At 39.8% G+C, this 12,230-nt stretch overlaps 1 long non-coding RNA gene across 3 annotated transcripts; it reads right to left on the bottom strand.

Moving 5' to 3' along the window:
* Positions 1 to 514: 514 nt before the first annotated feature.
* Positions 515 to 6,187, bottom strand: LOC146375520 (uncharacterized). Of its 3 annotated transcripts, none has more exons than XR_014801862.1 (8): positions 5,813 to 6,187; positions 4,028 to 4,137; positions 2,597 to 2,806; positions 2,380 to 2,479; positions 2,190 to 2,261; positions 2,013 to 2,103; positions 1,689 to 1,846; positions 515 to 1,036 (listed from the first exon to the last, which is right to left on the bottom strand). It is a non-coding gene; the product is annotated as an uncharacterized LOC146375520 (long non-coding RNA). The 3 variants fall into 3 exon arrangements; XR_014801860.1 differs by having other exon boundaries at positions 2,202 to 2,261; XR_014801861.1 differs by having other exon boundaries at positions 2,202 to 2,261; positions 5,818 to 6,187.
* Positions 6,188 to 12,230: the final 6,043 nt, after the last annotated feature.

The raw sequence follows: 12,230 nt of genomic DNA, 5'->3' as shown, positions 1-12,230 counted from the left end.
AATGACCTCAGGCGCCTCAGCAGGTAGAGTCTGCTCTGACCCTTCCTGTAAAGAGCATCAGTGTTGTGGCTCCAGTCCAGTTTATTATTCAGGTGAACACCCAGGTACCTACACTGTAAAAAAAAACCTGTCAAATTCACGGTAAAATACCGGCAGCTGTGGTTGCCAGGAATATACCGTGTAAAAAATGTGGAATCTGTAAAAGACAATACGGTATACTGGTTTTGTAACCCTAAATTTTAAGGTAGACAACGTATTATTTTACCAAAATCATGATAGAAAAAAACAAATATATTTGTCAATTATACAGCAATTCAATGTAAAAAATGCAACTTTCCATAGCTTTTTACGGATATTTGCAGTAAAAAAAAAAGTTATAATATAATAATATTTACAGTAATTTGTTGTTAATTTAACAGTAATAGGATAGACCCTATTATTGTAAATAACTGTAAAAATAACAGAAATATGTTAAACCTTATTAAAACCTTTGACAGTAAAAAACACAGTGAAATTGTATAACAAATTACAGCATTTTATTTTGACCAGATACATTTTACGGTAAATTCCTGGCAACCACAGCTGCCGGTATTTTACCGCTAAAAATACAGTACAATATGAGGAACATAAATGGTTTACCGTACATTTTACATTTGCAACCGCTAAATATAGAAAAATCTAAAGATGCTCATATATAACCAAGGTAGTGAATATTACTGATAAACAATGAGAAAATTTGACATACCATTTGAAAACAGACTAAACATATCATTTTCTCTATTCCTACAAAACAGCATAGATCTTGAGAATACAGCATGTGTCCATATATGTGGCTGGTAATCCATGGAGGAATGAATAAACATGAAACAAAATATTACCTGCCCCTGACCTATCAACAGTAATGAGTCACTGGGTCCTGCCTTGGTGAAGGAAAGGACTCAGTGGAGTTTCTAATGCGCATGGTGTCGAAGATACAAGCTCTGCAGGAGTACTTCAATGTCCGTCAGGAGTTCACTTTGGACTGGCAGGATCCCCTCTGCAGCAAAAAATGGACAAAGTTTGATCAGTGCTTGAGCAAAATGCACAGAAATGAACAAAACGTGCTGCCAAAAACAGATCTAATGATAAATGATTTCTTAAGTGTAAAATATACAGTTCGTAAAGGATAGCTATTGTCAAAATGCAACCTGGGCTGTTTTTTTTTTTTTTTTTTTTTACTGTAAACGAGACAAACATATATATAAAAGCATAATTATGACAAACGAGCCGTTTTTGAGATTGACCGTGATTTTGTTTTGTGGTCAATAGCCAGTGAATGGGAATACTAGGGGGCCGGGGCATAAATTTGAGCGCATCAAAATCGATACAGTAAAAAAAAAAAAAAAAAAAACAGCCCAGGTTGCGTTTTGGCAATAGTTATCCTTTAAATCTACTTATGTAAAAGTGATACATAGACAACGCAGCCCTAATCACAATCATAATTTGTTGGAAAACGTATTTAAGTTTCCTATTGATTTATCATAGAACTTGAAGTTAATGGCTGAATGCATGGTGATGAGACCTATCATTCAATCTACATTTTATAGCGTATGAAACTGCTCACCTGGACATGAACCTGAGCTCGGCTGATTAAGATTAGTCTCCTGTCCATCTTTCTTTAGCAAAACTTGAATAATACCACTGCTTACCTCTTATTGAATCTTTGGGTGCAGACTTAATTGAAGAGCCTCGTATAAACAGGCAGGGTGTGATGTTTAGGGAAACCAAAGAATACAGGCGCCATCATTTCTGCCAGAAGACTCATGGGGTGCAACGAAGCTTTCATTGTGGACTGGCTAGATACCTTCTGCATTCAGAAAGAAAACAAGAAGGGCATACACCATAAACAATAATAACTGACAAAAATAATGAGACAAGAAATTAAAGTAACAAAATAAGTGCAAATCAAGTTTCCCTGTGTTGCAGTGTAGCTGAATGTTTTTCAACAATTTGATTTACGGTAAAACACATACCAAATATTTCCAGCCAAGGTTTGTTTCAATCTTCAGCATGTTTTTCCTGCCATTGTCTTGAAACTGTTTCATCTGTCCCTCTCAGTTGATGCTGTTTACAAAAACAAAACAGCAATATTGTAAAGGGAAAAAGGAAAATGAATTTAATGGAAAAAAAAAGAAAAAAAAGATTATGACCTGAAATCTCACCATTTCCTGAGAGTCACAGGTCCTTTGAGTATCCTTATGGTTTCTGCTCAAATTCAGTGTCTGAAAAGGGCAGGAACAAAACAAACCTTTTTAATCATAATAAAGACAAAATAAGATTTAGAGACAGACAACAAAGAAATGTGTAAAATATCTTCTTGAATCGGTTTACTTTACTAACCTTGAAAGAGACTCTTGGGTCTTAGCTGTGCCACCACCCTTAAACCTTAAAACAGATGGAGACGATATGCTGGCCTGGCTTGAAATTTCCATATTTGGTGCTGTAAAACAATATCACAAACAATTGATTAATTGTACTTTTTGGACCTTGGCCAAAGCATAATAGAAAAAACAGAAAGCCCTTCATGGCTATTGTGCAATGAAATCATAATACTTACTGGTTTGTTTCCAGGCAGCCAGCAGTTTTCTTGCCTGAACTGGTCTCAGGACAGAGTTCAGATCAGTCTCACTGATGAACTGCAAGTCCTCAGATGTCTCCACTCCTAATGATTGTAGTGCCTCCAGTACAATTTCAAGGATTAAGGCAGACAGGTCCGGCAGCACCTTAGTAATGGAACTCCTTATGCTGTCCCCCATTTCTGAGATGTCTGATAAAAGAATGTGAATAAAGGTCAATTTACACCAAGTGGTACCTTTGGTCTTAAAATATGAAGCTGATCTTGCTTGATACTACACTTTTATACAGTGTTTCGTAAGTACCAAACTAACAGCACCATTATTGTGACAGCACACTGTGTTTCAATGGAACCATTTGGTACCCATACTTCATGTAAGATGTTAATGGATAGAAATCAATTAAGTCAATGATGTTCACACACTGCATCTTTTCTTTTTCCTTTCTCACTGAGTGCAGATGATACTGAGAATGGTATTCTGTCACGTGCACCGACACCAGAAAATAAACACTGTCATTCTTAATCAAAATGAGAACTACTTCACCAAACTCAACAGAGTCAGAGCCCCCTGTGACAAGGAAGTGTCCTTTCTTGTACTGTGTTCCCTTGTACATCATTTCTACTGTGACCTTTGTATTGGTTTCAGTAAAGTCAAACATTTGAACTGCTTCTTGAATGGCTTTACTGTACAGCAGTGAGTAAAATGGAGAACCATCTTTGACTTTCAAGACAGATTGACACAATGACCCTGCTGCAAGATAGGCTTGAAACATCTGATGTCTTTCAGAGAGTGTATGGCAGAGGTTTTTGAAATTTTTCAGATTTCTGGCACACCTCTTGAAATAACTGTGCTTACTTTCAAAGCGCATTGTCCATAATCTTATCAGTGGGCCAAATTTCAGAATCAGTGCTGGGTAATGGCGTAGAAAATGGTGTTTTGGTCTCAGGTTGCATTCTGGGAACAGAGCTTTTCTTGACTCTAAATATTCTTGAATAAGAATATCAAGATATGCTACCTGAGCCACTGAAATTTTCTGAGCACACACCATGTCTACAATATCTTTCAGCTGCAGAGTTAAGTTCCACACATCATCTGTGGGGTCTGTCACTATGTCACCAACTATGAGAGGCAGCAATCGGAGGGAGTTCCAGTTCTGTATAGCCTGTCCTGAGAGTTTAGCTGCTTGAGGACTGACCTCAGATGGCTTTGTAGAAGCATCAGAGGCATGGTAACTAAACTGTTTGATGCGTCGGTTCAGAGTGGAGTAAGTGAACCATGCTTTTTTCTTTATGAAGTATTTCAGATACAGTGCCACATCATAAGCCAAAACTCCCTCAAAGATATCATGACCTAGACATGGTGGCAAGCCTGGCATACAAACGTTGAAGTATTTCAGTGAATTGAACACTGACCTGAACTTCACTCCTTCGACGTCTGGTGTATTGTCAATCTGGAGGCGATCAACAGCAGAGTTGTAGTTCTCTTTGGTACGTTCTGGTCCACACAGATTTGGGTCAGCACCCTGAAATTCAGATTTCGTTATCAGGCAATACCTGCAGAAGTACTTTGAAGAACTAAAGTTTTCAGTGAAGCCACCAATACAGTGAGAACCCAGATTATCACCAGCAATGCAAAACAAAGTTCCTTTGACTCTAGTTTCATCTGATGCAACAATCCCACTGTCCTCCAATTCTTTCAAGTCTGCCAGTAATTCAGAGAACACATTAGCATGACCAAACTCTTTAAAATCTTTCTCCCTGCACAGTAAGACAAGAGACATGTGATCTGTGTCTGAGCGTACATGAAGTGGCAAGTTTGCCACTGATGCATATACAGCTAATACCTTGTGTTTTGTCCTTGCAGAGCCTAAAGGGTTAACGACTTCAAAGGCATCCTGGTAGAGTACTAGCTTGAGACATGATGGGTTTTGACCAAAAAAATCATTTGATTTAAACAGCTTACTATCACTTATGTCACACAGAACATCAGCAGGAGGCTCAGTAGAGGGCTCTTCTGATTTCTGCCACAGATCAGACTCTAGCAGACATCTCAAAGTCTCTCTTAAAGGCACATAATAGGCAAACCTATCTTTTCTGTTTTCATCTCTCCCTAAAAATATTTTCTTTGGTTCCACATAGTTGAAGGCTTTTTTAAAGGTCTGAGCTCTGGAGTGCACTGTCCTCAATGGCCCGGTATGACATGCAGAAAAAAGATCATAGCTTTTGACAGACTCGCAGACTTTGTTGATGTCCTCCTCTGATAATGATGTGTCATCTTTTAACAGTGACGCAAGTTTACCCAAACTGTATGTCTGTCCCAACTCATGCATGTTCTGCATTTCCTCCACAATGTTCTGTATGGTTGAAGCAGGCAGTAGAAACTGACCCTGCAATTTTAAGTAGAATAGTGAAACGTTTCTCAGAAAAAGATCACAGAATTCAGGGGGCATTTCCATGTTATCTTCATCTGTAATAGACTGTGCAGCAGGTTCAGAAATCAAGGGTACAAAGTCATCTGATGTGGTTGGAACAGATGATGATTGACATGCAGACTCTCTATATAAATCACCAATGCTGCTGTCTGAAAACTCTGTGTTTACGTGACATGTGAGCAGTAAAAGATGATTTAACTCTAAAGGTATTTGTGCATCCTCTTACTGGACAAGTGACCACGTGTCCTTCCACAATATGGCTCTTCAGATGAGCTATTAACTCTTTAGAGTTCTGACACTGACGTTCACACATCGCCATTGCACATGTAAACGAAGAAACCACCGCCACACCAGTGACATGGGTGGGGGCAGAGTGTCTTCGGTAAAAATGAGCCTTAAACGCGCCATACCTGGTGTATGTCTGCTTGCAGCCTGCTTCAATACACCAAAAGAAACAACGTGGCTCATTCCGATGCAGTTTACAATGAAGCACGTAGCCCCCTGATGACTGAACTACCTTACCACAGAAATTACAGGTTAACATAACTCCATGTACTTTGGTAATTCCTCCCTAGCGAATTAAGCACGCCAAACACAGAAACTAATCCAGAGCAATGCTTCCCTCGGGACAGTAATGCTAACTCAACTCACAAATGCTAACTAAATTCGCAACCTCACTCATAAAAAACGAACTGCTAAAATTATCTATAAATGCTAGGCTGGTGGATTTTTATAACAGAGATAACTTGAAGGTGCATGTACTTACCTCACCTCGAACTAATTGTAAGCTGCCAGGATGTCTACAAATTCCGAAGATGCTGTGGTCCAAGCAGCAATAAATGGCGCTAATATACGAGTTCAAAACTGTGTCCGTTAGCGAAGCCAACTTGAGTCTCCTGCATGAAAAAAAGAGCGGTTGGCACACAGCTCAGCAGCGCGCCGCGCTATTGGTCATTTTCAGGTGACGTCATCCCGCAATGTAATGTCGCTCTTTGTTTCTTTAGGAGGAGGTTCGAATTTGATCAGAAGTTACGTCTGCAGACCGCTGCAGCCACGTCTTGCCTTGCTTCCCCTTTTTTTGGTGAAATGGTTCGCTCATACTGCACAATGTTGCTACCAGAATTTTTTTTTTCTCTGCACTTCGAACATAAAACGCCTGTACACAGTTTACCAGTAGTTTAGCTACCAATCAACAGCGATCACACAAACTCAAAATTTAAGGCGGACCCACTTAAGGTGGTCTGATAATATGGCGTGAAACACAACAACATAAAGTTGTTTTAAAATAATAATTAAAAAAGATTATTGAAATCAATTTTATTCACAACCATGAACTTTATTTTTAACATCTTCTTTTGCTGTTGATTTTTTTTTATCAATTCAATTCAATTCAATTTTATTTATATAGCGCCAAATCACAACAAAAGTCGCCTCAAGGCGCTTCATAGATACAGAGAAAAACCCAACAATCATATGACCCCCTATGAGCAAGCACTTTGGCGACAGTGGGAAGGAAAAACTCCCTTTTAACAGGAAGAAACCTCCGGCAGAACCAGGCTCAGGGAGGGGCGGCCATCTGCTGCGACCGGTTGGGGTGAGAGAAGGAAGACAGGATAAAAGACATGCTGTGGAAGAGAGACAGAGGTTAATAACAGATATGATTCAATGCAGAGAGGTCTATTAATACATAGTGAGTGAGAAAGGTGACTGGAAAGGAAAAACTCAATGCATCATGGGAATCCCCCGGCAGCCTACGTCTATTGCAGCATAACTAAGGGAGGATTCAGGGTCACCTGGTCCAGCCCTAACTATATGCTTTAGCAAAAAGGAAAGTTTTAAGCCTAATCTTAAAAGTAGAGATAGCTTCTGTCTCCCGAATCCAAACTGGAAGCTGGTTCCACAGAAGAGGGGCCTGAAAACTGAAGGCTCTGCCTCCCATTCTACTTTTAAATACTCTAGGAACAACAAGTAGGCCTGCAGAGCGAGAGCGAAGTGCTCTAATAGGGTGATATGGTACTACAAGGTCATTAAGATAAGATGGGGCCTGATTATTTAAGACCTTGTATGTGAGGAGCAGGATTTTGAATTCAATTCTGGACTTAACAGGAAGCCAATGAAGGGAAGCCAAAACAGGAGAAATATGCTCTCTCCTTCTAGTCCCTGTCAGTACTCTTGCTGCAGCATTTTGGATTAGCTGAAGGCTTTTCAGTGAGTTTTTTGGACATCCTGATAATAATGAATTACAGTAGTCCAGCCTGGAAGTAATAAATGCATGAACTAGTTTTTCAGCGTCACTCTGAGACAGGATATTTCTAATTTTAGAGATGTTGCGCAAATGGAAGAAAGCAGTCTTACATATTTGTTTAATATGTGCGTTGAAGGACATGTCCTGGTCAAAAATGACTCCAAGGTTCCTCACAGCGTTACTGGAGGCCAAGGTAATGCCATCCAGAGTATGAATCTGGTTAGATACCATATTTCTAAGATTTTCAGGGCCGAGTACAATAACCTCAGTTTTATCTGAATTAAGAAGCAGAAAGTTAGCGGCCATCCAGGTCTTTATGTCTTTAAGACATTCCTGCAGTTTAACTAATTGGTGTGTGTTATCTGGCTTCATGGACAGATAGAGCTGGGTGTCATCTGCATAGTAGTGAAAATGTATGCTATGTCTTCTAATGATGCTGCCTAAGGGAAGCATGTATAATGTAAACAGAATTGGTCCTAGCACTGAACCCTGTGGAACTCCATAATTAACCTCAGTGTGTGAAGAGGACTCTCCATTTACATGCACAAATTGGAGTCTATTAGATAGATATGATACAAACCACTGCAGCGCAGTACCTGTAATACCTACAGCATGTTCTAATCGCTCTAATAGGATATTATGGTCAACAGTATCGAACGCTGCACTGAGGTCTAGCAGGACAAGCACAGAGATGAGTCCACTGTCAGAGGCCATAAGAAGATCATTTGTAACCTTCACTAAAGCTGTTTCTGTGCTGTGATGAGCTCTGAAACCTGACTGAAGGTTAACAATGATATACTGCAGGCCTAACTTTTAATCTGTATATCAGTATCTGAATTTTAAAATAAAAAAAAATACTATCAATTTTATTGTCTTTCACTGCTGATATTTGCTTCTTTTTTTAAAAAAAAATTTATTTACTGGTTGTATTATTACGGTGGACCCTATTTTTTAACATCTTGCTTCTGTAAAAATGAATGTTTTTGTTTGCTTAAAAATCTACAGCTTTATACTGTGAATTCCAATGTGCACAACCCCAAAAGATGTAGTTTTACTCAAATAATACCGTAAAAGTTTTTCAGACATTTTCAACATTACAATATTTAATTGTAAAATGTATGCATATTTATTTGTTTTCACAGAAAATATTTATAATTTCAACATTTTATTACAGTAAAAAACAAAGTTTTATCCAGTCTCACAATTAACGGTTATTCAATCTATTTAATACAGTAAAAGGAAGTTTTTGGTTTTACGCTCCATTACCGTTGGAATTTGACGGTGTTTTGCTGTATATTTTACTGACTTTTTTTACAGTGTATATTAGTCCACTATCTCAATGTCCACTCCCTGGATATTCACCGGTGTCAGTGTGGTGGGTCTGTGTCTCCGGAAGTCCACCACCAACTCCTTGGTTTTTCCGGCATTGATCAGCAGGTGGTTCTGCTGGCACCAGTCTACAAAGTCCAGAGTCCACTGTCTGTACTCTGAGTCGTCCTCATCTGTGATGAGGCCGACTATGGCAGAGTTGTCAGAGAACTTTAGGTGGCAGGGTGGGGAGTTGATGGAGAGGTCTTCAGTGTAGAGGGTGAAGAGGAACGGTGCCCGCACAGTTCCCTGTGGGGCCCCCGTACTGCAGACCTGCTCCTCTGACGTCACAAACTAAACACTGTGTTCTCCACAAATACATGTGTTTCTGTCACGTTGTTCTAATGTTGTCAGTGTGAGCTTTATTCTGCTGCTCCTCTCATGGTGACTCAGTAAAGTGGTTGTGGGACAGTAACATGTCACTGACATGATCCAGAGACAGTCCAACATGTTGTTGTCTTTCTAATCAGTGAGTACAGAGGACGTTAGAGACACTGAACTCAGACACAGTGTAGAAATATGCAATCCAACTTTGACTCTTCAGTTCAGTTCAGTTCAGTTCATTTTTATTTCAAGCATATACATTCACCAACATTTCATAAAATCTTTCCATGCAGTTGTTTGAAAGGGTTGTTTATTTAGCCTGACCCCCTCAGGTTTACATCCTTAACATCTAAATTTGAACAACAAAAACGTATACAATGCCTTCAACTTAGAACATAACATCACAAAAAATATTTTCCCATGTTCAACTAAAACTATATTTAGATTTGCTAATTTGCAGAACAAAATAAACATCACTTTGACTGCTGTCTTGGGTTAATTGCAGTTTCTTCATTCTTATACTTATTTAAAATTTCTTTTTTGAGTTTTATTTTAAACTGGTTTATATCACTACTGACCTTTATTTCTTCTTTTAACTCATTCCAGAATTTAACTCCCGCTATTGAAATAGACATCCTGTTCAATGTTGTTCTTACTCTTTGTAATTTTAAATTCCACTTCCCTCTAAAATTATACCTCCCTTCTCTTTCTAGGAACCATTTACTTATTTCAATTGGGAGCATCCCTTTCCTTGCCTTATATATTATTTGCACTGTTTTAAACTTCACCAGATCCTGGAATTTTATAGCTTGCGTCTTAATAAAGAGTGCGTTTGTGTGAGCCCTATACCCCTCCTGATTTAATAGTCTAATGATTATAGTCTGAATATTACTTTTATATGTATTTCCCCAAACTTTTACACAATAACTCATGTATGGTAATAGTAAAGCACAATATAACATATACAATGTTTTCCTATCCAGAAATTGTTTTGCTTTCCCCAAGACAGCAATGCCCCGAGCTAACTTTCCCCTCACATAAGTGATGTGTGATTTCCAACAGGCCTTATGATCAATGATCACACCAAGAAATTTTATGGTATTAACCCTTTCTAGATATATATTATCGACACAAATTTCAATGTTAATGTTTTTCTTATAGTTTCCGAATAACATAAATTTTGTTTTATTTAAATTTAAGGACAATTTGTTTCTATCAAACCACTTCTTTAATATCTTTAACTCCTGTGTGATCACCTCCAAAACCTGTTGAAATTCCACACCTGAACAAAGTATATTGGTATCATCTGTAAAAATTACAAACTTTAGTATCTGTTATGACCCAGGTCATTGTTGCTGTGTGGTGCTGTTACTCGCCACACCATGCGGGGGCATTGTTTGTACTCTGTGATGTCTGTTGTTTGTACTCTGTGATGTCTGTTATGTAAGTTTCCAGGTGGAGGCTGACTATTGGTGGAAGAGGGAATGAGGCCAGCTACAAATTGGGACCTGACTGGGCCGGCAGCCTCTCCTACTACTTCCTGTTTCCAGTGAGCTGCGCGTTTGGGGCCCTTCGTGGCGTGTGACAGAGCTGGGCTGCAGTAAAAACAGTTTAGAGAGTCGTATCTGGACATGGTAGCTGTAGGGGTGGGAAGCCGTTTCTTTTACAACCTTTTTCTCCTGTTTCGGGTAGGGAGACAGGTTAGAGGTTTGTACTTTCTTTATATGCCCACCCTGACGCTCGCTACCTGTCAAGTTAATAAAACGACTAGTCATTGTAAAGCTGTGGCTGTGTGATTTACTTCTTTTTATTATTTTTCTTGTGTTGCACTCCAGCCCCCCAGGCCGGTGTGTAACATATCTTTGATACTTTACAAATATCATTTATATACATAATAAACATTTTCGGACCCAATACTGATCCTTGAGGTACTCCACATTCAATATCCATCAATTTAGATTTAAACTCATTTATTTGTACCTATTGCTGTCGATTCATCACATAGCTTTTTATCCAATCCAATACCACACCCCTAAACCCATATTTTTCTAGTTTGATTATTAGAATTTTGTGGTCAACAGTATCAAATGCTTTTTTTTAGATCTAGAAAGACTCCAAGTGCATACTTCTTGTTATCCATACATTCTGTTATTTCTTCCATTAAATCCATTAATGCCAAAACTGTTGATCTATTATTTCTCTCACTCTCTCTCTCTGTCTCTCTCTCTCTCTCTCTCTCTGTCTGTCACACACACAGACACACACATAGACACACAGACAGACACACAGTCAGACAGACACTGTGAGGTGTGCAGTGCAAAATTTGAATTTCAGTGCTTTTTGATTTGTATCTCTCTCTCTCTCGCTCTCTCTCTCTCTCTCTGTCTGTCACACACGTACACACACACACACACACACAGACACACACACACACAGACACACAGTCAGACAGACACTGTGAGGTGTGCAGTACAAAATTTGAATTTCAGTGCTTTTTGATTTGTATCTCTCTCTCTCTCGCTCTCTCTCTCTCTCTCTCTCTGTCTGTCTGTCACACACGTACACACACACACACACACACACGCACACGCACACACACACACACTCACACACACACACACCAAAGCACACAGACAGAAGCAGGGCAGCTGCTGTGCAACTGGGATTTGACAAGAGGGGCTCCCTCTGCTGGCTCAATGCAGTACAAAGTGTCAAAAGGTGTTAGTGCCGCAGAAATTAACAGCTTTGGACAATCAATTGCATCTGTGGTCCACAGGAGGGCGCCCAGTTGGCAAGTCCTGTGCATTGCATATTAATGCCGTTTCAATTGCACTCACATGTGCTTTTTGTGTAAAAGAGAGACACGCACACACACACGCACACACACACACAGACACACACACACACACACACACACACACAGCAGCTCAGAGATGAGGGAAAAGCAACAGAAATCAGGAGAGATTTCAATGTGAGGAGATGGCCTGTGATGCTGGGCCATTGTGTAACATTGGAATGAGTACCTGTGGCTGGGTGGTGCTCCTCAAAGGTCCCGGGAGGAGGAGGCGAGGAGGCTACGGGTGGCTGGCCTTGGGCTGCGCCTCAGGAACGTCATTTATTCTGCGTGGCGCCGCGTGTGCCCTGTGCAGCTTGGATGTCTGCTGCTGACGCTCTGTGGCTCCTGTTCCTCTCATCTCCTGGTCCACACATGCCTTCACGACGCACTGTACAAGGGGAGAGCAAGGCA

Source organism: Perissodus microlepis, chromosome 12 (genome assembly GCF_051167445.1).
Source record: "Perissodus microlepis isolate ML-2025 ecotype Zambia chromosome 12, ASM5116744v1, whole genome shotgun sequence".
In the NCBI taxonomy this organism is placed as follows: domain Eukaryota; kingdom Metazoa; phylum Chordata; class Actinopteri; order Cichliformes; family Cichlidae; genus Perissodus; species Perissodus microlepis.
The sequence above is the reverse complement of the archived record's forward strand: the minus strand, read 5'-3'. Positions and strand labels throughout refer to the sequence as shown.